Below are 26,542 nucleotides of genomic sequence, written 5' to 3' on the forward strand. Positions count from 1 at the left end.
AAGGGGACTTCTAAAAAACAAACAAAACAAAAGAAAAAATTGTTCTGTGCTCTGGGAAACTTATTAACTTATATATACAGCAAGCAATGTAAAAAATTTCTAAACTACCAAATTGAGATCTCAAGTGTATATGTATTTATATGCTGATCTTCAGAAAGGCTAGGTTTTTATTTTTGTTTTTAAGTTGAATTTTACATTGCTTGATATTATTTCTCATCACACAAATCAATGAGGCATTTATCTAAAGTGGAAAGTGCATAACTTGAAAGCATTAACCATAAATTCCTTGGTACTTGCCTAATCACAGGTTCAATGATTATTCAATAATTACCTTGGCAATTTGATTACATTAAGACAGACATCACAACAGTTGGCACATAATTGTTTTGAGCCAGAATATATTGTTGATGATGACTGTGGTGGCAATTATTTTTCTCCTTATTTTTATTGAGTTTTTGAAAATAATTTTAAAAAAGCAAATAGGGGTTGAAGCCATTAAAACACAAAGAGATAGAACAGCAAGCCAGTACCTTTTGTTCCTTGTGGCTAATTCACTCCATGAGCAACCATAAAGCTTGGCTTGTTTCTCACATAGCCTATGGAGTCAATGATTCTTCAAGAGGTCCATGGACTCCTGGGATCTCTGGGAACATCTCTGCAGAGTACATGAAGTCAGAACGGCTCTCATGACAGTATCGGGACGTCAGTTGACTTTTTGAGGTGTTGACATTTGAATGAAGCAATGGCCCATGAGTTGCTGGTGGCTGAGCCAACTGAGGGAGCACACACAGCACACTGCTGTGCCATCATAGTCGGAAGACATGTCAGGTTCACTTAGCAAGGTCCTTGTTGGAGCCGAAAGTAAAATTAATATTGTTAAATTTCAACCTAGAGTAAGTTGTCCTTTATAATGTGCCATTTGAGGAAATATGACGTGTCTGGGTAGCACTGTTGGTACCGAGGCAGGTTGATTGTCTCCAGGAAAACTCTCCTTTTATAACTGTCTCACTTGCAAATTGATTAAGAGATTTCCTCCATGACATATTTCTTTGTGTTAGGAGGGTCAGCTGGAAAACTACAACCTGTTTGATTTGAGTGCTCATGAACAGTCTGAAACAAAGCAGCAGCAACGACATCAACAACAGAAGCAAACAAGAAGTGGGCAAGTGAGCCCGACTCTAGGCAAAGCGCTGGCCGATACTCATGGCAGATGGTGAGGGCAGATGTTTCACGTGACACATCTAAGCGTGAGGAACATTCTACCTACCACTGAGTGCAACAGCTTCCTCATGCTGGAAGACTTAGGTTTGGAAGTTCTTTCTTACTGGATCTGCCCAACTCGGAAGTCCAAGCATCTCAAATGTCCATCACAAGGTGTGAAGAAACGTGAGCATCCTTTGCGAAAAGCATTGCCCAGTGTGTTTTAATGTGATAGAATATGATGGATCTTTAGAGTAAGAACCCGATTTAGAAACAAAGGAACAGAAAACATGTAACTCGAAAGAATGAGCCAAGGAAATATTAAGAATCAAACATATCTCTTTGGTCTCAAATACATCATAAGAGGCAATATCTAGTAAAGGAAAATAGGGGCTGGAGAAGAGGGCTTGGTGGCGAAGAGCACTAGCTGCCCTTCCAGAAGACCTGGGTCTGATTCCTTCTACCAACAAGGGGCTCACAGATGTCCACACTCCAGGTCCACAGCTCTGACATCTTCGTCTGGCCTGTGTGCACATGATGCACAGATAAACATGCATGGAAAACACACACTCTCTCTCTCTCTCTCTCTCTCTCTCTCTCTCTCTCTCTCATACACACACACACAAATGATAATAATGATAATAATAATAATAATAATAGAAGTGAATAAGATTAAGTTAAATAATCTCTCCAAAGTATAGTATAAGAAAGAAGATATAGAAAAAAATAACTAATAAAAGTAACGGGAAGTCTTCTTTTTTAATATTTTATTATTTTGTTTATTTACATTTCAATTTTTATCCCCCTTCCCAGTTTCCCCTCCCACCCACCCATTCCTGCCTCACTGCCCTAGCATTCCCCTATGCTGGAACATCAAGCCTTCGTAGGGCCAAGGGTTTCCCCTCCCATTGATGCCAGACAAGGCCATCCTCTGCTACATATGTGGCTGGAGCCATGAGTCCCTCCATGTATATATACTCTTTGGTTGGTGGTTTAGTCCCTGGGAGCTCTGGGGAGTCTGGTTGGTTGATATTGTTGTTCTTCCTAGGGGGTTGCAAACTCCTTCAGCTCCTTCAGTCCTTTCTCTAACTCCTTTAGGGTCCCTGTGCTCAGTCCAATGGTTGTCTATAAGCATCCACATTTGTATTGTTAAGGCTCTGACAGAGCCTCTCAGGAGACATCTATATCAGGCTCTTGTCAGCAAACACTTCTTGGCATCAGCAAGAATCTGGGTTTGGTGGCTGCATATGGGATGCATTCCCAGGTGGGGCAGTCTCTGGGTGGCCTTTCCTTCAGTCTCTGCTCCACTCTTTGTCCCCATATTTCCTTTAGACAGGAACAATTCAGGATTAAAATTTTGTGAAGGGTGGGTGGCCCCATCCATCAACCAGAGGTGTTGACTAACCTCTGGATATGGTCTCAATAGGTCCTCCCTCCCCTTTGTAGGGTATTCAGCTAACGTTATCCCTGTTGTGTCCTGGGAGCCTCTTACTTTTCTGGCATCTGGGACTTTCTGGTGGCTATCTCCCAGTTCCCCATTCCCCATTGCTACACACCTCTGTTCAATTTCCTGACCCTCTGTATAGCTCCCCTGTCTCCTCCCACACCTAATCCTGCCCCCCTTTTTTCTTCTCCCCCTCCTCTCTTCCTCCTAAGTCCTTCCCACTCTCTATATCCCATGATTATTTTGTTCCCCCTTCTAAGTAGGACTGAGGTATCCGCAGTTTACAGCACACTTCACTTGAGTCTCCATTCAGTTTATTGCCTAATTAAAATTTTTTAAAAACTAAAATTTCTTTCTTCAATTACAATATATGTGTTATAAATTTGTAAAATAATTTCCCCTTTCCAAACAAATGCACATTTGGACAAATTTTTGAATAAAGTCCCCCAGATGCAATACTCATTTTCTTGTAGAAATTATTTAGAAAGGTATTTCCTTTCCCTCTGTTCCTCCATTTTTATTTACCTCTTCTGTATTGGCTAAGCTATCTTCATAATCATTTCATTAAAAAGTTAATACTTGGGGCAAAAAGAAACAAACATCTTGGGAATGAGAAATTCACAAACTTCCTCTGTGTTTTTAAACACATTGCAGAGAACAAAATGTATCATTTCTTCATCCATCACTAGCTCTCCTGGTGGAGCCCCGATAACAAAATTACATGTGAACAAAGAAAAGTATAAACTTTTTATTTAATGAAACTTTATGTAATGGGGAAACTTTTAGAAATGAAGACCTTGGGAGGAATCTCCATTTTATGAATATTTAATGTCCATTTGTTGAGGTAGTGCAATCAAAGGACAGAGTAATATGACCTAATGGTGACATGATTGGAGGAAGGGGCTTTAGCAATGTCTGTCTGTCTATCTGTCTTCTGTGTGTCTTCTCTTTGACTTTATTCCTTCATTCTGAACCCAGGACCCGTGAGAATATTATGATGTTCTTTTACAAGAGGGAGTCTTTATGGACTCTTTAGGGGATGATTCAGAGAGAGAGAGAGAGAGAGAGAGAGAGAGAGAGAGAGAGAGAGAGAGAGAGCATCCTGCTTAGACAGTTCAATTTCCTTTAGTTCAAACTTAACAATGTACCAAGGTATTCTAGCATTCAGTGACACTCCACACACACACACACACACACACACACACACACACACACACACACACACACCATTGTATAATGTTGGAATGAGAATGTCTCTCATAGGCTCACAGATTTGAATACTTGGTCTCCAGTTGGTGTTGCCTTTGGGGAGGTTGAGGAGGTAGTGACTCACTGAAGGAAGTACGATGTCACTAGGGACTGGATTCTACAGCAGGAATTCTCCTACTACTTGCAACTTGCCTTGTTCTTGCTGCCAAGGTTTGTTCCTCCATTGTGCACTCTTCTCCATCTAAAACTTTAAGCCAAAATGAATTCTCCTCCTTGGAGTTTTATCAAAGCAACAGAAAAGTAACTATACACATAGTCTAGTTCTCTAGATTTTTATCTTCATTAAGTCACAGGAGAATCCTTACCTGTGAGACAGTGGCAACTCCCTCAGGACAGGTGGTGAAGTTGCCAGGATCACCTGGAAGGGACCATTTGAGCTGTTCCAAGTTCTAACAGTGGCCTTGGTAGCATCTAGTGTTTCTCAGTATGTATACAGTGATACTCTGCACCTCACATTCTTGACCTCTCTGACTGGCACACTGCCTTTTGCATCTCATTGGAAGAAACTACGCTTATATACCAAAGAACCCATATGGGGGGTCGACTTTTGTAATCTCCACAATGTATTTGAAGATGCTAAGGCAGGTTATTAGGAACACAGGTGGGACCTGGTAGGTAACATCACACAGCTTTCAAGGAGGAGGAGGAAGAGGAAGAAGAGGAGGAGGAGAGAAGAAGACGAGGAGGAGAAGGGAATAAAGGAAAGTAGAAAGAAAGGAAGGAAGGATGGAAGGAAGGGAGGGTTGAAGAAGAGGGAGAAGAAGAAGAGAAGAAAAAGGGGGAAGAAAGAAAAAAGAAAGAATTGAGGGCCTGCCATTCTGCATTCTTATGAGATATTGTTCAACTTCTGTAGGAATGTCTTATTTTAACATGAACCTTCTTGATTCATGTCTCATCATCTTAAGACAGAGGTGGCTTTTTACATGTAGAAACTTACAGCTCTGTAAGCTAACTAACAATGGGCTGATCACAGAACTAAAGATCTGCTGTTTTCCTATGGAAGTTGCAGTCGTCGACACCCTGAAGAGTGAGCTCCTCGGCAGGAGGAGTGGGGGCACCTCTTGGACTCATACACTTAGGCAGTTGTCAAAAATATCTATTGATTATATCTAGAATGCTTTGAGAACCACAAAAATCAGTGTCTTTCTTTTTAAATCATGTGTGTGTGTGTGTGTGTGTGTGTGTGTGTGTGTCTGTGTGTGTGTCTGTGTGTACATGTTCCACAATGCACATGTGGAATTTAGAGGACAACGTTGAGTGTTTGTCTTTCCCTTCAAATTTGATTGCAACAGGTCTCCTCAATACTTCGAAATTGTGGATGCCAGGCAGGCTGGCCCTGGAGCACAGAGGATTCTCCTGTCTAATTACCATCTCAATGGGGATGCCCCAGGGTTTACAAAAGCATGGGTTCTGGGGTCAATTGTTGAGCAGGCACTTTACCCATTAAGCCACCTTTCCAGCCTACAAAAAAAAATCTTACATGAGGTGAGAGTGGGCACCTTTACCTTTTCCTTTAGATATTTTTGTCTTCCATTAAACCATTGAATAAACCAATTTGCCCAGAGCCAGCCTCTACGTTTGAGCAACCAGTTACAGCTACAGCTATTTCTGTAACAGAGAATGAAGTAGCCTGCGTGGAAGCAAATGCCACCTGAATGCTTATTATTGTAATGAGTAATGGGTCTTAACCAATCCAAGCAGCTGAACTTTCGGCCAATCAGAGGGTAGCAATTCCCAAAGCATGACGATATAGGCAAACATCAACACCAGCCAATCCGCTGGTTTTCGTCTGATGTGTATATGTGTTCTACAAAGCTGAGGAGGGAGATTCCTGAACCACAGCCCACTGAATTCCTGCCAGGATCTAGGGCTTTCTCCTTTGCTCAATTCATTATTATCTCAAACTCATCTCAGTTTTTTCTTTTAGTAAAACTATTTGATCTTCATAACTAGATGACAGCCAGACTTCTAAGGTTGGTGAATGAGAGTTATGTGTTGTGGAATGGTGGTCATGGTGTAAAGGTAAATATGTGTGGGAAAAGTAACTCCTGAATCATCATTTTCTTAATTTCCTTTGATGGGAAAGGTGAGATATTGGACAGATAAATTACTACTCCCTCAGAGGAAACTTTTTTGCTTTCTGTAGTGCTAACAATGTGAAACCCTTCAGGGAGGCTGGATAAAGGCAAAGTTACTTTTACTGGGAAATAATGGGGGGTCGAATTAGCCTAGTGACTCCAGAAGTGGGGTTGTGGCTCACATACCCCATGGTCTCAAATCAAATGTTGAGAGAGACCTGTTACTGGGGAATTCAGTATGGATGGTGACTACTGGCAACCTTGCTTTGGTACCCAGTCTAAATCCAACACACAGGGGCAGATTTCACACAGGGTCAGTGTTAGCACAGGGTGTGTTGAGGTATTTCTTCTTCATCAACTTTCTGGAATATTTTATGCAAAATTTATATCACTTCTTTAGATAGTTCATACAATTTACCAAGGAAATCATTGGGGACTATGAATTTTAATGAGAAGGATCTTAACTACAAATTCAATTTCATTAATAGACACAGTGTTATCTCATGTATTTCTTCTGAAATCAGATTTGGTAAGTGCAAACTCTAAGGAATTTGGCCATTTCATCTAAGCTTGTTAATTTCTTAGCACAAGGTACTTTGAATGCTTTACTGCCCCCTAGGTGTCTGTAGAATGTATGTTAATGTCACCTCTACCACTCCTAAGATGTGTCTTTCTTTACTGCCTCACCACTCTGGCTGGTGGGGTGTCAATTTGATTGATATTCTCGACGCATGAGCTGTGGGCTTCATTGATTTTCTCTGTTGCTTTCCATTCTATATTTTATCCATCATTGAATCTTTATTGTTTTCTTCCCTCCCCATGCATTTCTGTTTACTCTTTTCTATGAATTAGGAATCGGAAACTGAGGTTATCAGTTTGGAGTTTCTGTTCTTTTTCAATCTACATACATATTTAGTGCTATAAATTTAACATTTGTCCTAAGTTTTTGTTGTCAGCCACACATTTTATACTTTTATTTTCACTCCAATCATTTTTTTTATTTTGTAGTTAATTAGAAATATTATTTATACTTTGAAATATCTGACATGTTTCCAAAACTCCAGCATTGATTTCTATTTTATTACCATCACAATCAGAGAACATATTCTAAATATCTTTTAAGTTTAGTTAGGCCTTTCCACAACATTATTAATATTAGTAACTATGCACCCTAGAATGATAACTTTATGTATTGGAGGGGAAGTCTATAAAAATCAAAACTTGAAGTTGATTCTTCTATATGATTCCTGGATTTCTATCTACCTGTACCACCATTTTGAGAGCTGTCTCTGAGTAGATTTATCAACTGGAAGATTCTCTTTGCAGTTACAAATATTTTTCTTGAAAGATGCAAAAGTGTTAGATGCATTAATCACATGAGAGCATGGGGCCCATGATTCCTTGTAACGTATGGGTCTCTTTCATTGAGAAAATCCTGCTTTGCCATTTGGTCATGTTTTATCCTGAAATCTGTGTTTTCTCACACTAGTTTCCTCTCAGGCTATCTCTTGACTGGTGATAGGTTTACCACCGTGTACTTTTCCAACTTCCACTTTTACTCGTGCTCATGATGCTTGAGGATTTTCTTGCGGTCACATGTGGTTGTATTTCTGTCAGGAGTGGGGAATTGAAAGCAGTACACACAGTAGGACAAGCACACAGTCAGCTTTCGGGCTCAGGTCAGCTGCTGCCTTCCGCATCTCACATTTGTTCCTGACTTTGTCTTGACCCTTCTGTTTTCTTCTAAGTAGCTAGTTTTATGATTTCATCTCATTCCCTTCACTGTTTTGTTAGTTCCAGCTCTTTGTCTCTTAGTTTAATATTTCCATTAGGGGTTGACACACAATGGAAATCTGTTAGGCGAAGGTAAAATGCCCCCAGACCCATCTCTGGGAGGGCCTCAGTGCACAATACTTCATTTCTTCTCTCTCAGCCACTGGAACATTCTGAGTAATTGTCTTAAATCTGCTCACATTGTTATTGCTTTTATTTAAATATCCAGTTATATTTTGAATTACTTAAATGATAAGAATAAATTTACATATCTATCTAAGTAGTTGCTATTTCTGGTCCCATTGTTTGTGCAGATGGATATTAATATTTGACATTTAAACGACTGCTGTTCACATTCCTTACATTGGGATTCGCTGAGGGTGGCTTGATTTGGCTTTGTCTATCAGGGTAAGTTTTCCCCTTTGCTTTACAGAACTATTTTTATATGCCCAAGGCCTAAGTTGATGGACCTTCCCTGTCATTCTACCAAGATGTTGCTTCCCTGTCTTCTCACCTGTAAGGAATCTGGTGTTACTCTTAATTCTGGGTCTATCTGTACATAAAGTGGCTTTTGCTCTGGATGCTCTTAAAAACTTGTTTATATTTTATTTCTATGATTTGTGTGTGTGTGTGTGTGTGTGTGTGTGTGTATAGATGTGATTGTGTAGTATGTATGTATATATAGGGTGTGTGTGCATGGCGTATGTCTGTACAGGTTGTGTGTTTGTATGTGTTTGTGTGTGTATGTATGGTGTGTGTGTATGTGAATGGTAATTTATGCATTTATGTGTGTATGGTATGTGTGTGCATGGTGTGTGTGTGTGTGTGTGTGTGTGTGTGTGTGTATGGGTGTGTGTGTGGGTGGGTGGGTGTGTGGTATATGTGTGTTTAGAGCCTTGCATATTATTGGTCAGTGCTTCATTACATCCCAAGCCCAAGATGACTTCCCTCAAGTTGATGACATTGAGCAGGCATGTGTTTCAGGATTCTCTCCTTCAGATATTTATGCGCTTAAGTATTATTTAGATTCTTTGAATTGTTAGTTTCTATTTCTGTCATATCTTGAATATTCCTAATATTGATTCGTAAAACATGTTCCTTTCCCCTTTTCCTGAAAGCAGTCAAGTAACACCCACATATCCTATTAATGTTTTCAGGTTAATCTGTTGCCCTCATCCTGTGTGTTTTTCACATTGCCATTTTCATCTCTAGAGTTTTAACTTTTATCATTATTATCTCCAGGGTCTCCACTCAAATTGGTACATATGAAATACCATTCGAACACTAATTAGCTTTTGAATCTTACTTTTATGATTCGTCTTGTGCGATCAAAACTAGTACGAGTCTATCCATCTTATCAAATTCTTCCATCTACACAAAACCTTCGTAACCCACTGAAATACTATGGAGAAGTTTCCAGTGGCTCAGGGGGTCACCCTCTCTTCCCAGACCTGAGGAAGAATGCTGTTCTTGTGAAGCCTTTGGAAAATATTTCTCTAGGTGTTGAATGTTTCTCCCACACATGTGCTCACCAACACTTTGTTGGATACAGAAGAGGGTTCTCTGCCCTCTGCACACCTTTGACATTCTCTCTCTCTCTCTCTCTCTCTCTCTCTCTCTCTCTCTCTCTCTCTCTTCCTCCCTCTTATTTTTCATCCCTTAGTCTTCTGAAATCTTATCCTTCCATCTTGCTTTTTCTGTCACTTCAAGTTGTGTCTTCAATACAAACACTCCACTGGGCTTTTCCTGGGTTCCTAGACGTCCTCCATAATCTGGGAGTGATTCTAGAGCTTTCCCTAGCAGAAATGGTATTAACGCATAGTGGTTCTCTCTCTCTCTCTCTCTCTCTCTCTCTCTCTCTCTCTCCCTCTCTCTCTCTTTCTCTATGTATACTTGGTCCATGTCTGATTGGAAGACCCATGAAAAATCTCAAGTCAAGTCCACCAGTTCTCACATCCTATTAGCCCCCAAAATGAAGCTGAGGAACATGTAGTATCAACTAATAGATTTCAGTGTGGAATTTTGACTAGGAAATTTTGAACTTGAATTTTCTGTCCATGCTTTTTGTCACACCAAGTGAAATCTAAGAGTCCCAGCGAAAACTCAGATTCTCCAAGGAAAACCTATAAAAGTGAGAAAGCAGTTCCTTTTGCCAGTTGACCTGCACTGTGCTTACACAGCAGCCAGATTAATGGGAAAGAAAGGTTTTACGCTCTGAGCCCTGTTGTCTCAATCAGGTCATGCTCCTCAGTTTAGAGACTTACAGGACCCTGAGAGCATCCTTCCTCCCTGTGGAAACCTTTGGGATCCCAAAACTAACCAATTTGGAATCCAACCCCTCACCTACACAAGTTGGATCTGCCTGCCACCCTAGCTGGGTCTGACTGGAACACAGCCTGCAGGATAAGGTCCACCTGTGACACAGCATGAAGAATCAGGACTACTTGAGACACAGCCAAGAGAGTAAGATATTCTGATCTCCTGTGGCTCCCCTACCTTCATGAGAAGTCCTACTGCCATCAGGATCATCTAGCCAATACCTTGGAAAGCCAGATGCCTAAAGGACAGCATAAAAACACAATGAACAAGTCCCATGGCAATATGGCACCACCAAAGTCCAGATATCCTGCCACAATAAAGAAGAAAATCTTAAATACAATCTTATAAAGATGTTAGAGGCCTTTAGAGAAGACATAAATAAATCCCTTAAGGAAATACAGGAAAAACTATTCAAACAGGTAGATCCATTAGAAGAGAAATACAGGAAAATACAATCAAACTGGTTAAGTATATGAATAAAACTATCCAAGACCTGAAAATGAAAATAGAAGCAGTAAAGAAAACACAAACTGAGACAATCCTGGAGATGGAAACCTAGCAAAGAGAACAGGAACTACAGAAGTAAACATCACCAACAGAATATAGAATATGGAAGAGAGAATTTCAGGTGTAGAAGATATAATAGAAGAAATCAATAACATATCAGCCAAAGAAAATGAAAACTCTAAAAAGTTTATGACACAAAATAACCAGGAAACTTGGGACACTGTGAAAAGAACAAACCTAAGAGTAATAGAAATAGAAGATTCCCAGTTTGAAGACCCAGAAAACAGCCTCAGTAAAACCATAGAAGAAAATTTCCCTAACCTAAAGAGAGAGATGCCTCCAAAGATACAAAAAGCTTACAGAACACCAGATTAGACTAGAAAAGAAAATCCTCCCACTACATAATAAAAACGCCAAATATGCAGAACAAAGGAAAAAATTTTAAAGCATCAAGGGAAAGAGGCCAACTAACATATGAAGGCAGACTTATCAGAATTATGTGCAATTTCTCATCTGATACTCTAAAAGTTAGAACGGTCTGGGCAGAGGTCTTGGGAACTATAAGAGACCTCAGAAATCAGTCCAGACTACTATACTCAGCAAAATTTTCAACCACCATAGACGGAGAAATCAAGATATTCCATGACAAAACCAAATTCTAACAATACCTTTCCACTAACACAACCCTATAGAGGATATGAGAAAAAAATACTTTAACCCAATAAGGCTAATTACACTAAGAAACCCACAAGAAATAAATAATTTCTCACTATTAAAACTAATAGAACAGAAACATAGACACACACATTCAACCACTACCAACATCAAAATAACAAGAAGTAATAATCAGTGGTCATTAATATCTCTCAACATCAATGGACTTCATTCCCCAGTAAAAAGGCACAGGCTAACAGAACAGATCCTTAAACAGAATCTACTATACTGCTTTATGGCAACAAAGATAATTACTATCTCATTATAAGGGATTGGAAAAGGGTTTTCCAAATAAATGGATCCATGAAACAAGCTGGAATAGCCATTCTAATATCTAATAATTAGAATTTTCAACAAAAGTAAAAATTTTCAAAAGAGACAGGGAAGGACACCTCATACTCATCAAAAGAAAAGCCTACCAAGAGGAAATCTCAGTTTTAAATGATTATGCCCCGAGGCACCCACATTCATAAAAGAAACATTACTAAAGCTTAAGTCACACATCTAAACCCACACCTTAATAGTGGGAGACCTCAACACCCTATTCTCACCAATGGACAGGTCATTGTGATAAAAACTAACAAAAATAACAAAACTAACAGAATTTATGAGTCAAATGGACTTAACAGATAGCCATAGAACGTTTCATCCAAACACAAAAGAGTATACTTTCTTCTTAGCACCTTATGGAACTTTTTCCGAAATTGACCATATTGAGCAATTGGTCACAAAGCAAACTTTAACAGTTGCAGGTAGATTGAAATGACCTCATGTATCTTATCAGATCACTAGATAAAAGCTGGACTTTAACGACAACAGAAACAACAGAAAACCTACATGCTCATGGAGTGAACAACTCTCTACTCACTGGATCAGGGAATTAAGAAAAAAAGAAATTAATGACTTTCAAGAATGCAATGAAAATGAGGATGCAGCATACCCAAACTTATGGGACACTATAAAAGCAGTGCTAAGAGGAAAGGTCATAGTATCAAATGCCCTAATAAATAAGTTGGGGACTTCTAATATTAACAAATGAAAAGTATATCTGAAGACTCTAGAAAAAACAAGAAACAAACAGACTCAGAGCAATAGATGGTAGGAAATAATCAAACTCAGTGCTAAAATCAATCAATTAGAAACAAAGGGAACAATACAAAGAATCAACAAAACCAAGAGCTGGTTCTTTGAGAAAAATCAACAAGATAGATAAAGCCTTAGCCAAACTTACTGAAAGGCAGAGAGACAGTACCCACATTAATAAAATCAGAAATGAGAAGAGAGACATAACAACAGACACTGAGGAAATTCAAAGTAGGTCTTACTTCAAAAGACCATGCAAAATTTGGAAAAATCTAAATTAAATGGATGATTTGTGAATCAGATACCAATTACAAAACTAAATCAAGATCAGGTAAACCATCTGAATACTCCTATGGCCCCTAAAGAAATAAAGCGGTTAATAAAGACTCCCAGCCAACAAAAGTCCTGAGCCATATGGTTTTAGTGCAGAATTCTACCAGACTTCCAAACAAGAGATAGTGCCAATACCCCTCAAACTATTCTACAAAATAGAAACAGAAGGAACACTTACTGACTCATTCTATGAGGCCACAGTCACCCTGGTACCTAAACCACACAAAGACTCAACAAAAAAAGAGAATTTCAGATCAGTTTCTCTTATGCGAAACATTTATGCGAAAATACCGAATAAAATATTTTCAAACTTAACCCAAGAACACACTAAAGACATTCACCATGATCAAATAGACTTCATCCCAGTGATTCAGGGATGATTCAATGTATAAAAATCTACCAATCTAATCTACTTTATAAACAAAATGAAAGAAAGAGACAGCACGGTCATCTTACTAGATGCAGAAAAAGCATTTGACAAAATCTAATACCCCTTCATGATAAAAGTTTTTGAGACATCAGGGATACAAGGGGCATACCTAAACACACTAAAGGCAATATTCAGCAAGCTAATAGACAACATCAGATTAAATGGAGAGAAACTTAAAGCAATCCACTAAAATCAGGGACAAGACAAGATCATCCACTCTCCCCATATCTCTTCAATATAGTAATTGAAGTTCTAGCTAAAGCAATCAGACAACTAAAGAGATTGGGAGATACAAATTCAAAATGAAGAAGTCAAAGTATTGCTATTCACAGAAATTATGATAATATACATAAGTGACCCCAAAAATTCTATCAGAGAACTCCTACAGCTGTTAAACACCTTCAGCAAAGTGGCTGGATACAAAATGTACTCAAAGAAATCAGTAGCCCTTCTCTATATAAGAAGTACACAGGCCGAGAAAGAAGTTAGGGTGTTGATCCTTTACAATAGTCACAGTAACATAAAATTCCTTGCTGTAACGCTAAACAAGCAAGTGAAAGACTTGTATGACAAGAACTTTAAGTCTCTGAAGAAAGAAATTGAGGAAGATATCAGAAGGTGGAAAGATTTCCCTTGCTCGTGAGTAGGTAGAATTAACATAGTGAAAATGGCCATCTTACCAAAAGCAATCTACAAGATTCAATACAATCCTCCTCCAAATTACAGTACAGTTTTTCACAGATCTTGACAGAACAATTTTCAATTTCATATGGAAAAACAAAAAACAATAGATAAAACAATCCTGAACATTAAAAAAACTTCTTGAGGTATTACTATCCCTGACTTCAAGTTGTACCACAGAGCAATAAAAACTGCATGGTATTGGTATACAAGCAAACAGGTAGATCAACGGAATCAAACTGAACACACAGAAATAAATTCCCATACCTACAGACACTTGTTTTTTTGACAAAGAAGCCTAAACAATACAATAGAAAAGGAGAGAGTATCTTCAACAAATGGTGCTGGTCTATCTGAATATCTGCATGGAGAAGAATGCAAATAGATCCATATTTATCACCCTGAACAAAACTCAAGTCCAAATGAATCAAAGACCTCAACATAAAATTAGACACACTTAATCAAATAGAGCAGAAAGTAGGAAATAGTCTTGAATTCATTGGTACAGGAGACAACTTCCTGAAGAACACCAATGGCTGACTCTAAGGCAAAGAATTAATAAATGTGACCTTAAAAAGTTCTGTAAGTCAAAGGATATGGTCTTCAGGATGATAGGACAGTCTACAGATTGGGGAAAGACCTTCACCAACCCTCCATCAAACAGAGAGCTAATATCTGAAATCTATAAAGAACTCAAAAAGTTGAACATTAACAATCCAAAAACCCAATTTTAAAATGGGCGCAGAGCTAAACAGAGAATTTTAACAGAGGAAGTCTTGAATGGCTGAGAAGTACTTAAAAAAATGTTCAAAGTCCTTAGTTATCAGGGAAATACAAGTCAAAATGACTCTGAAATTGTACCTGTTTACACCCATCAGAATGACTAGGATTAAAAACTCCAAGAACAGCAGATGCTGGTGAGGATGTGTAGCAAGGGAAACACTCTTCCACTGCCAGTGGGAGTGCAAACTTGTACAACTACTCTAGAAATCAATCTGGCAGTTTCTCAGAAGACTGGGAATAGTTCTACCTCAAGACCCAGCTCCTGGGCATATGCACAAAAAAATTTTCTACCATCCTACAAGGACACTTGATCAACTATGTTCATAGCAAGTTTATACGTGATAGCCAGAAAACGGAAACAACCTAGATACCTCTCATCTGAAGAATGGATACAGAAAAGGTATCAGCCATTAAAAATGAAGACATCATGAATTTTGCAGGCCAATGGATGGAACGAGAAAATATCATCTGGAGGGAGGTAACCCAGATCCAAAAGGACACACATGGTATGTATTCACTTATTAGTGGATATTAACCATGAAGTACAGGATAATCCCAATCAATACACCCAAAGAAGCCAAATAACAACAGGGCCTAAGTGGGGATGATTGAATCTTTCTCAGAAGGGAAAACAAAATAGATATGGAGGCCAATGAAAGGAGGGAACTGGGTGGAAGAGGGGATGGGGAGGGAAGGGAAGGGTAGGGGTGTATCATATATAGGGAGAGCAGGGGAGACAGAAGGGGGATCTGCTGGGTACTGGGGACAATCTCTAGGACATGCCAGAGACCTGGGAGAGGTCCTAGAGGGTCTAAAGGGGCAACTCTAGCTGAGATTCCTAGTAGTAGGGGATATGGACCCTGACCTGGTCACTTCCTGTCGCCAGGCAGGACCTCCAGTGCAAGGATAAGAATAGCAACCCAACTACAAAGCCTTTGACCCAAAATCTGTCCTGCCTTCAGGATGTGCAGGGACAAAGATGGTACAGAATCTGAGGGAATGGCCAACCTATGAGTACACCAAATTGAGACCCATGGCATGTGCAAGAACCAATCCCTGACATTATTAATGATACTCCATTATTCTTGTAGACAGGAACTTAGAATAACTGTCCTCTGAGAAGCTCCACCCAGCAGACAATAGAAAGAGATGCAGAGACTCACACCCAAACAGTCGATGGAGTTTGGGTAACCTTATGGAAGAATTGGCAGAAAGACTGAGGGACCCAAAGAGGACAGGGAATCCATAGAAAACCCAACAGAGTCAAGTAACCTGGAACCTCAGGGGCTCCCAGAGACTGAATCACCAACCAAAGAGGAAGCACAGGCTGATCCTAGGCCCCCCTGCACTTATGTAGCAGATGAGCAACTTGGTCTTCATGCAGGTCCCTTGAACAACTGGAGCTAGAGCTGTCCCTGAACCTGTTGCCTGCCTGCCTGTGGGTCCCACACTCCTAAATGGGCAGCCTTGTATGGCCTCAGTGGGAGAGGATATGCTTAGTCCTGAAGCAACTTGATCAGTGAGGTGGGGGAGGGGACTTCTCCTTTTTTTTTTTTTTTTTCTTTTCTTTTTTTGGAGCTGGGGACCGAACTGGGGGCCTTGTGAGAGGCAAGCGCTACCACTGAGCTAAAATCCCCAACCCCTGGGACTTCTCCTTTTAATGGGCTATGTGAGGAGGTACTGGGAGGAGAGGAAGGGCTGATATTGAGATATGAAGTGAATAAATAAATTTAATAAGAATGAATGAGATATTTGATAATATTGGAGAGCTAGAAAGGTTTATTATAATAGTGTAATTGTGGATATATTTTATAAGTTTAATATTTTCAAAATTAATGGTAAAATGTTTAATAAATGCTGTGAACTCAAGAGAGAAAGAAAAAGGAGAGGTAGAGGGAAAGAGAGAGGGGAGAGGGGAGAGGGGAGAGAGGAGAGGGGAGAGGAGAGAGAGGTTTTCACAGGGAGGTAACCATGATTCTGAGTAAACTCTCAGGATATGAAAGCAAAGTAAGACAACCATGAAGCAGGCATATGGCTGCCCAAGGTTACCTTCCCTTTTGTCCTGGAGAGCTGGAGGAGAGAGATTTTCTCTGTGTGATTTCCTCAGAGTGGCCATCAAGCCCACACACATTCCTCATTAAAGACAACAAGGGTACAAAGAAGCAGCCACACATTTCACATTTGATATCTAATTGAGGAAAAACCGAAAAAGCTACCCGGGGTTACTCCGGCAGCAATGTAGCTGCAGTTTGCACAGGGTAAGAAATGAAAATAAATGTGTTGAACTACATAAGCAGAAAGGCTCACTTTTCTTTGGTGTGAGGACAGTAAACTCACAAGAGCTTATCCGGGAGAGTAGTGTTACTGATTTCTCTGGAGAAAACTTTCATGCTGGAGAGATTGGTAGGTAAAGTGTATGCTACGTAAATATAAGACCCGACTGAAATCCCTGGCAGCTGTCTGAAGAGCTATACATGGTTTCACTGGCTGTAACCTGTGGAATTCTGGTGGTGGAGACAGGAGATCACTGGGGTTTGTTGGCCACCAGCCTAGCTTCAGGCGCAGTGAGAGACCCTGTCTCAGTGTCACTCAAGGTGAGGAGTAACAGAGTAGGACACGACATTCTTGTCTGAATCCCTTCATGCGCATAGGGGCACATGCGTGCTCACAGGTGCATACATACATACATACATACATACACACACACACACACACAAGCATACACACATATGCATGCAAATGCACACAGATATACACACACATATGCACATGTGCACACATGCACACACACTTAAAAAATGAGAGTGCATTTGCACATGCATTCTCAACACTCTGGTGCAGGCGTCATCCACCTGTAGCAGATAGGGAACACATGAGGTAGAGGGGGTGTCCTCATAGGGCAGAAGCTAGGCTTTGACATTGGAATAAAAGCTCCTACAATTGGTGAGTTTTATAACAGAGGAGAAAATGAATTTGAATAATTCAAGAGGAACTCATAATTCTAGAGCTAATCAGCAGAGGAGCAGTTGAATGACTAAGCCAACATTTGATTACAAACAATGAAGGAAATAAGACACAACCAGTGGTTGGAAAATTTGCAGTAGGAAGGCCTCTTGCTGAAGGAGGAAGACGGAAACTAAGCATGCAGGTAGATTTCCAAAGCGCCTTAAATAAAGCCAAGGAACTTGCAGCTGATAATTTGTAACATAACGACTCATCTATGGCCTTTCCCAATTCAGCAGCCACTTACCACATTTTCAAAACAAGCCACAGGTCGCCTCAAATAAGGCATAACTTGGACATCCAATCACATGGTGCATTTTCATCCGGGAGGAAAGCATTGAAAATGTCAGAGACACTGTTCGGGTGACCTCCAAGAGTTCCAAAGTTTTCTAGACAGGGGCCATTAACCAAAACCAATATGGCATATTTGACACACCTTTTAGCTGGCTAAGGTAGAATTTAAACATAGGTCAATTAGAATTAGAAAACAGATCATGTATGTGGACAAGATCAATGGCACCATTTGTCCCCTACAGAAGTCACCTCTGGGAGGGAGCGGCAAAGTAACAGACTAATGAGACGATGTGCCGTGAGCAACACTAGGTAGGCTTCAAGATGACGAGCTTTGTTCGTGCTAAATGCCTCCAGCTGGTTTGAGATAGAGAATGTATTTTAGAGATAAAGTTACTCCAGTATGAGATGCTTAACTGGGGTAAAGCCACATTCCCTTTGTAATGAACTCAGCAAAACTGGCTTGCCTGGTCCTTAAAGTTTGTTTTTCAAAACTTTATCTTTATTATTCTTAATTATGTGGGGTTATCTGTGCATGTGTGTGTATGTATGTGCGTGCATGCACACACACACATGTATGCACATGTGCATATTCCCATGCCTGTATGGGTGTGTGTATATTAGTAAAGATGCCCTGAGTGGCAAAAAGAGGAAATCAGCTCCTCTGGAGGGGGAGTGCAGACCGTCGTGAGCTGCCTAACATGGTTTCTGGGCACTGAACTTCTCTGGAATAACAGCATCTGTGCTAAACCACTGTGCCCACATTTCAGCTCCAAAAGTTGGTTTTCCATTGTTAGTATAATAATAGAATCATAACAAGAAAAAAAACTTAATTTTATGGATGGATAAAATAAAACACTGAAAGTCATCAACCAGTTACAATACATATATATGCTAGTACCAAATGAACGTTTATCCATGAACCACAAACATGTCCATCAAAGCCTGGGAAGAAAGAAGCAGGAGTGGGAGGCACACTTAGAGGCTTTGAAATTCTGACTCTAGCCATGACTCACCACTGCAATCTTACTTAGTCATGGAGCCTGGCCTAATTGCTCTTCACAACAAATCCTGACTATTTCTCCTACTTGTCTTAAAGTCTGAAACTCATTCCACATTGCTGATAATGTTCCAAGATAAGGTATTTCCCCATAAGAACTTATCAGAAAAGGGTCTGCTAAGAACTACACCATGAGCCTTTCCGACTGTCACAGCTACTTTACTCTGCCACAACACCATGGACAGAGAGACACACAAGATCTAAAGGGATAATGATTCTTACTGAGCACTGACACAAAGCTGCTCAAACACTCCGAGGTTTGGATTCTCCACATTATCATGTGTAATAGCTTGTTCTTCCTTTGTTTTTTTGTTTTGTTTTGTTTTGTTTTAACCAACTATTTCACCGTATAAAAAGCTCACTTAGCTCTGCTAACAGCTATAAATCAGAACTTGGACAGCGGCTCTAGGAAGTAGGGTTGTGGTGTTATTTAACAGCACAGGAAAGGATGACTCTGAAACAAGGTTCATAATGGACAAATTCTGGCACAGAGATGGCTCTGAGTCCTAGCTGGAATGCTTGGTCTTGCAGAGAGACACCATTATGTAAGAGTGGAAGACTGAGTCCACAGCTTTCCCTAGGAAGTGGTTTTTCTTCAACAAATGCAAGGCAAAATACTCACTGACTCCTCCTTTCTCTGCACAGCCAAATGTTAAGCGAACCATAAGGAATTACAAAGCCAGTTCCAAAGAGCACGCGTTCCCAAGTGAGAACCAAAATGAACTACCACACACACATATATACATACATATGTATATATGAACTACATTTACATATATATACACATATATATATGAACTATACTCATATACATGTATGTATATATACACACACATATATTTTGCAATACATATGTATGAGTGTAGTTCTCATATATATACATGTCTATAACTATACATATATACACACGTACATACATATATACACACATTCATATCAAACCTTATTGAGTCTCCATCTTAGAGCTTAGCGGGATGTTAGAGAGAGATTTGGCAGCCACAGTTATTCCCAAGAGATAAAATACATTCACATGCAATTAACTGGAAGAGATTTGTTAGTCTAAGCTCTTAATATTTAAGAGCCTTGACTCGTTCTCAGAAAAAAAAATCCCATGATTCACTCTATGAGAAATAGGGAGGGGAGGGAGAGGCAGGTGGTTCAAACTGCTGAATTCAATTTCCTCACTGACACAGAAACGTCTACAGTGCTGCACACTCTAATGGGACTTCTAACCATCTTCGGTTTTGTCAGAAAATGCTCTTCTTTTCTCTGTTTTAACTAGATGGCAGGGACCAATTAAATTAATGAGCCTCACAAAAGTATTTCCCTTAGAAATGGCAGGCTGTATTAACGTTTTCACAGTGCAGTTTGGAGCTGTAAGCCTCATTGTTGAATGTCTATGTTGTGAGCAATACCTTCATGTATGAGTGGTCACACCAAGGTATATATGAAGAAATGCAATTAACGTTTTATTGCTGTACCCAATCTAGACATGTATGGAAACTGTGGTCCAGTTAAAGCATCAGAAATGTGATTGACATCATCGTGTGACATCATTTTGTCAAATTAGTTAGTGAACTGGAAAAAGCAAATTTTCTTAACTTATCATGAAAGTCTTAAAAATGCTAAATGCCTATCTGCTCATATGGTTTCAGTACTGCACACTTTGATAATGATCTAATTAACTGCTTAGTAGAGTCTCTTGAATATTATATTTTTATGTAGTATATACTGAAGAATGAATATACATTATTACATTATTCTTGCCCTATAAAAGAACTTTATAGATCAATGGTAGATATATGTGTAGGAACTGAAGTTATAACTAAGATCTTTAAGAGTATATTATTTTTCTCAATGCTACATTAAATGTCTATTTATGTAGAAAAAGAGTATCAAATAAACAAATGTATTTGTTTCAGTATAACCTGTTCCAGCCAGATATCTTCTTCAAACATTATACCTCGGTAATCATACAGACTGTTCTAGAGTTTGTAAGACTAAGAAATAATTCTGATAGACTGATCTGATTAGAAAGGATTGTAATGTGTAATCTACCTGTCCTATCCTTCAGTGCCTCCATTCTGGTTCCCTAGGGAATCTCTAGAGCTGTCAAGGCCAGCCTTGCTTATTCTTCCAGCCCAATTCTATTCCCTCGGGAGTCATTAACACAGGTGACAGCCCTAGTTCTTCAGCCATCACCCTCCATGAAATTGGGTGGGTAACCCTATTTTCAAGACCTTCAGAGTCAATTCCCTTTTCCTGTGTTAGCTTATCACCATCTGACCTACTTAACAGACTAGGAACTACTTGTAATCTGAACCCAGAGTACCAACCAGAACCTCAGATTAAGATCAGTTGGAGTTTGAACCTGGAAATCCAGAGTGCCTGAAGATTAAAATCCAAACAACTTTGAGCTGATTCACAATATGAACAATTGGGGCAATAGTAACTAAAGAAATGAATGCCTATCCAATAGAGGTGAGACCACATACTCGCACAAAGAAATACCACAAACATCAAAACTCCAGATGCCTCGCTCCCAACACAAACACAAATAAAAAGGGCAATATATCTCCTCAAGAAATCAGCACCTCTATTGAAACAGTCCCTGACTAAAAAAAAAAATCAATTTACCTGCAGCACAAAACAAGAATTTCAAAATACCAATTATGAATATACTCAAGGGCCATAGAAGAAGATATGAATAAATGTCTCAGTGAAAATATGGAATGAAATTTAACCAAGTGATAGAACAACAAAAGAAAAGGCAAACTAAAAAAATTCAGAAGGAAAACTCAGGAAGTAGAACAACAAGCTCAAAGGAATAGATTAATCTGTTACCAACAGATTAAATGAAGGGTGAAAGAAAAGTTTTTAGGTTTTAAAGACTTGGTAAAAGAAATGAATAACTCAGTTAAATCTGAAAAATCTAGGTACAAAGCATTCAGGAAATCTATTAAACACTGAAAATAACAAACATATGAATACTAGGTATTGAGAACCCAAGTCAAAGACACAGAAAATACTTTCAAGAAAATCATGAAGACAATTCCCCAAATCTAAAAGAAAGTGATGTTTATCGAGTTTCAAGAGACATATAAAAATACCACAAAGACAGAACCAAAAAATAAATTTCCCAAAATACATAATAATCAAAATATGAAATGCACAAAATAATGAGAGAATATTAAATAATGCAAGGGAAAAAGGTGAACTCACCTACAATGATGTTATTGGTTACAATTACACTGAACTATTTTCCATGGAGAATCTGAAAACCAGGAATGCCTGGACTGATGATCTTTAACTTCAAGAAAAGCACAGATGCCAGCCTGGACTGTTATACCTAGCAAAATTATCAACCATAATTGAAAAAGAAAGAAAAAATTTCATGATAAAAACAAATCTAGGCAATTTATGTTAACCAATATAGCTCTATAGAAGACACCAGAAGGAAAAATTAGTCTGAAGAAGCTCAAGATGATACAGGGAATAAATGATCTTAGAATTAACCAAAAAGAGAAAAAACACTAATAATAACAGAAACTCATAATCCCTGTTCAGTAGTCACTGTAATTATTAATGGTCCCAACTCACCAATAAAAATACATAGACGAAGAGATTAGATTAGAAAACATAATTCATCTGTCTGTTGTCTCCCAGGAAACACACATTACTATCAAGCACATGTAGTACCTGAGGATAAAATTGATAAGAGGTATTCAAAGCAAAGGGTACCAAGAAGCAAGTGGACAAACCTAATTTATTATCTGATAAAACTATTTAAAGCAAAATTAATAAGAGAAGATATGGAAGGGCATTAAATACTAGCTAAAGAAAAAAAATCCACCAAGATGATTACAATTTTAACCATTTATTCACCAAACACAAGGGCATCCAATTTCATAAAGGAAATGCTACTGCTTTTAAATCATGTCCTCACCCAATCTAGTTACAGTGGGTAACTTCAGTAACCTACTCTCACCAACAGATAGGTCATCCAGACAAGAGCTAAATGGAGACACTGCAGTGGAATAATATCATAAGTTAAATTAACCAAACAAACCTCTGTTGCAGGCTATTGAGCACACTCTGAACCACGAGATTGTGGTTTCCTGAGGGAAAAACTATTTCTAGTTGTAGTATGGCTCAGTCCTAGAACACACCTTTAATCCCAGAGCTTTTTGTTTGTGGATTAAATAAAGTCAACCATAGGTCAAGAGGTGGAGCAAGCAACCAGTTAATAAGGAAGTGAATGTAGGAAAAAAAGCCTAGTCAACGGAAGTCAGGAGGGCAGATAGACGCACAGGAAGTAGAAGGGAGGGACATTCCGTTTGAGGTGCTTTTGAGATACATGGAAAAGGAAGACATTGGGATGTCAGCTGAGGAGCAGGCTGGGTGCTTTCTCTGCCTCTCTGAGCTAAGAGGCCTTCACCCCAGCATCCAGCTCCTAATTCACTAGTAAAATTGAACATTTGTGACTTTGTTAAATCAACAGACCTCTACACTTAAAGAATAGACTTTCTCCTCAGTACCCTATGGAACTTCCTCCAAAATTGAACGCATATCAGAATACAAGTCTCAACACATGTAGGAAAATTGAAATATCTCCTTATAGCCTATCTGACCAGCAAAGAGAGACGCTGGACAGCAACAATAAATACAGCAGAAAGAATACAGAGTAAAGAAGCTAAACAACTGATTACTGAATGAAATCTGGATAGAAGTAGAAATCAAACGGGAAATTACAAACTCCGTAGTAGCAACGTTATCTATAGAACATAATGAAAATGATTCTGAGAGTAAAGTTAAGAGCACTAAGTGCCTACATCAAAGAACTAGATAGATAGTATTTCAATAACTTCATACACTTAAAAACATTATAAAACCAGAAGAAACAACATCCCAAACAATGTAGATTGGAAAGAATTACATTTAGTGCTGAAATTAATGGAATAGAACTAAAAGAAATCATAGAAATGGGGAGTTGGTCCTGGGGGGGGGGCTGATCAAGACTGATAAACCACATTAGAGAGAGAGAGAGAGGGAGAGGAGAGAGAGAGAGAGAGGGGGAGGGGAGAGAGAGAGAGAGAGAGAGAGAGAGAGAAAGAGGGAGAGAGAGAGAGAGGGAGGAGAGAAAGAAAAGATGCAGATCAATACAATTTGAGAAATAAAGGGAGACATTACAACAGATACCAAGAAAATTCAGAGAATTCTGAGGACATACTTCAAATATCTATAATACCCAAACTTAAACACCTAAAGAAAATGGATGGATTTCTTGATGTATATATGACCTACTAAAGTTAACTCAAGATGAAAGAAACAATTTAAACATACTCATAATCCTTAGTGAAATGAAAGTAACAATAAAAAATCTCCCAACAACAGCAGCAACAAAGAGCATAGAGACAGATGAATAAAGTACAAAATTCTACCAGTGCTTCAAAGAATTTACATTTATTCTGCTAAAGAGGAACTTAAGGACACTTACTAAATTCTTTACTAGTCACAGTTACCTTCATAACATAACCACCCATAAAAATCAACACAAAATACACAGACCAGTATCTCTTAGGAACATAAATGCAAAATGCTCACTAGAATAGTTGCAAGCAAAGGGTGACACAGAGGATCTGAAAGGAGTCGATGGGAAATAATATTATATATTAAAAATAGTATAAGGAATTCTCGAAGAATAAACTGGAAAAAAAACAGATTCCCAATGAACCTTGCAAGAGACTGATAATGGTGCAATATGCTGCTTCAGTGTTCACAGAATGTCCTTCTAGAACTCTGCAGGAGACAGGGGCGAGAAGATGAGCATTCTGTAAAGGTTGAAGCACCCAGCACCATGAAGCCTCATTCCAGACAGGAAGGAGTTGTGTAGATGGGGCCACCTACAAGTGCACTGTCCTCATTGAATATTTGACTGAATACCAGTCTTCACACAAGATGGGTAAGTCCCTCAGAGGTGATCAAAATGACTTGTAGGAAAACAATTGCCAAAGCCTGTACAGGGTAGCTTTCAAAAGCCCCTGTGTTGGCCCAGAATTTATAGGAGACACCAAGCACCATAGGATCAAAGATCAACTGGATGAGACATAACGCTAGTGCACTGATATATTACAGAAAAGGTATGATGCCAAGAAACAGTCAGTATAAGGCTGTTTTACAAATAGGATAATGGATGAATCAGGCAGAAAGTGTTATGTACATGGAAACCCAGAGATAGCTCAGACATGCGTTCTGAGAGGGGACAGGATAACTGAGAAGTATCCTTTAAATGCTAAACTGCTGTATACCACAAGTTCCATCATGTGTGGGGCAAATGAGTCGTCATCTCTCCCTCACACTACACACTGGATCCTCTCATGGGATGATGGCAGAGTTGCAAGAGAATGCAAAGCACTGCATTGCTGGCAAGGATACTGTCAATCGGCAACATGCTTCTGAGGGTGTGAGGGGAAACAGCAAAAAACAGGTCACCAGTGGGCAAAGCTGCAAAGATGGCCAGAAGGGAAAACAGGAATTGGATTGGGACTTACATTAAAGTGAAAAATGACTGTTTACCACGAAAGATACCCAAAGCAAGGGGTAAGTCACAAGGTGAAAGATAACCATCTGCCTGCCAGCCCTCTGTTCAGCAAAGACCCCATACCCAGATTATATAAAGATCCCTAACATCCAGCAAGGCAAGGAATCACCTGACAGAACAAATAGAAGTTAGACATTCACAGAAGAGAGCCTCATAGGTCAGTCATTATTGTTTACACTGCTCACTGGACTAATGAGAACTGAAAGAACAGAGAGAGCAATTAGCAAAAGCACAGCACTGTTCAATGAAATTAAAACCCCAAGTCCTCTCTAAAATGTGAGCCGCAGCGCAGTGATGGGATAGGAACACGCTACCTGCTTTGGGTAATGCCTGGGTTCTGTCTAACAGACGAAAACACACTTCTCTTCTAATCCATCCAGTAACGCCACCTCTGTATTCTACACTCCCGAATGAGTATCTGTTTTCACTATGTTCCATACAATTCGTAACAACCAAAGTTGGGGAATAGCACATAAGATCGATATAATCATGAAGTAAAACATTACGTTTAAGTCTTGTTTCGGACAATGTTTGTTTGGCTATGTTTTGTTTTATTTCTAGAATCTGGATCTTCCAATACTATCTAGGCAGGTTTTAGAATGAAGCTCCAATGAAGCTCATCCTGGCCTGGAACCCACTGTTTATTCTTGGTCACATGGGCTCCCTACCCTTGCCTCCCATGCCATGGGGTTATAGGCACTCGCTATAATATTCAGCTTTGGGTTGTAATATTTAATAGTCCTTTGAACTTGTTTAGTGGATTGGATCTATCAAATTACAATTTGTTTCTACAAATTACCTTTTTTTTTCCCGATGGCTGAATTTGGGAAGCCTCTAGAGAAGGGATACAGATAATACACTCAGAAAGAAGCCAGCACTGCTCTCAACCCTTCCCAACATACACAGCAGCAGCTTTCTCTTCTCAGTCACAGTGAAAAATTCCATAGTCAACATACTGCATGAATTTACTGGT

This window comes from Rattus rattus, chromosome 2, assembly GCF_011064425.1.
Source record: "Rattus rattus isolate New Zealand chromosome 2, Rrattus_CSIRO_v1, whole genome shotgun sequence".
NCBI classification, from domain to species: Eukaryota; Metazoa; Chordata; class Mammalia; order Rodentia; family Muridae; genus Rattus; species Rattus rattus.